This window comes from Malus domestica, chromosome 10 (assembly GCF_042453785.1).
Source record: "Malus domestica chromosome 10, GDT2T_hap1".
Classification (NCBI taxonomy): Eukaryota; Viridiplantae; Streptophyta; class Magnoliopsida; order Rosales; family Rosaceae; genus Malus; species Malus domestica.
The window spans coordinates 11,911,533-11,912,938 of record NC_091670.1 but is presented as its reverse complement, the minus strand read 5'-3'; the positions used below and the strand labels follow the sequence as shown (position 1 = coordinate 11,912,938).

The 1,406-nt window shown below is 38.1% G+C and overlaps 1 long non-coding RNA gene across 1 annotated transcript; it reads left to right on the top strand.

Moving 5' to 3' along the window:
• The first annotated feature begins 435 nt into the window (after window positions 1-435).
• On the top strand, window positions 436-796 carry LOC139188757 (uncharacterized). Its single transcript, XR_011572008.1, has 2 exons — window positions 436-600; window positions 675-796. It is a non-coding gene; the product is annotated as an uncharacterized lncRNA (long non-coding RNA).
• Window positions 797-1,406: the final 610 nt, after the last annotated feature.

The window sequence follows — 1,406 nt, the reverse complement described above, 5'->3', positions numbered from 1 at the left end:
TCCTGATCCTCTTTGTGAGGATCATGAAGATCCTTAAATCGTGTCCGTTCATCGTGTATCGTGAGGTCAGTTTTCGTCAGGTACTATTTATATTTAATTTAAAATAAAAATATTTAAAATGATTTTTGACCGAACGATGTACGATGAACGAACTTGACTTGAGAATCCTCAAGATCCTCACAAATAAGATCCAGAAAGGATCCTCATTCAGTGCCATGAAGGTACAAGAACTTCGAAGGGCATATTAATAACTAATAGGGTGTAGGTGTCACTTGTACATTGGGTTTTTTTTTTTTTTTTTGCCACTTGGACATTGGTTGACTTGAATTAGTTTTCCATGGTGTCATGATGTGGATTGGATAAAGCTTAATAGACAAGCTAGGTTGTTAGCAATATATAACTACTTATACTATTGTACTCTTTCCAATATTATCATTCAGCTATTGCATTTCTTTCCATTGTTCATCTCTTTTTTTCTACTTTGCATATTTCAATTCTTGTAAGAATTATACTTTCTTGAATTCATATTAGTAGTGTTAAGATGGTATCGACCCTGCGATCTTCTGTGGGTTTGAAGCTCAAAGATTGAAGTTTTTCAAGGTGGATTTCTTATGGGTTTTATCTCTCTTTTACCATGTTTCCTGTGATATGTGTAACGATATCTTCAATTTCAGCGATTGTAGTTATCATTGCAATCTATGATGCTAAGATGGAATCGGACAAAACATCAGGTTCTATGTGTGAAATCTTGCAACATATTATCCTTTCTTGAATGATATTTGGGGATTGATTGAAATTAGGGATCTTCGTATATGTTTCTTGGATTTTTTGTTAATATTTGCTCAAATTGTTGAAGTTTCCTTTGTAAAGTTGTGAAGGCCAATGCCATTCTCTGCTATGAAGTTGTAAAATTGTGGGTTTCTTGCATGCTTTGTTAATCTTAGTTGATATTACTGACCTGGGTGCTAAAAAAGCCAAAGCTTCAACTCAGTGTGATTGAATCTCAAGGCCAAAGCTAGTGATTCATACAATAAGTCTATTCATAATAGTGGTCGTGTGTTGAATTTTTTTTCCTATCTGGTTGAATAGTGAACTCCGCCTATGTCTTACATGGCCGGTCCCAAGCCCGGATAAAGGAGGAGGGGGAGGGCGTCAGGTAGTCGACAGCCGGCACTCCATGATCACGTCGAATCCTTATGAAAATGAATCCAGAACAAAATCGTGCTAAAGCTAGGGCGTCACCCGTAAGTGGCGCGCTGTGTGGCCTGAGCACAGTGATAAGTGAGCAAGGGTCGCTGTATCTCCATCGGCACCCGGATGCAGTGTTAAATGAGCAAGGGGGCCATAGAAACTTCTTTTCGAACGACTCCACTCAAAGTTGTTTGAGAGCATATGCTCCTATCAAC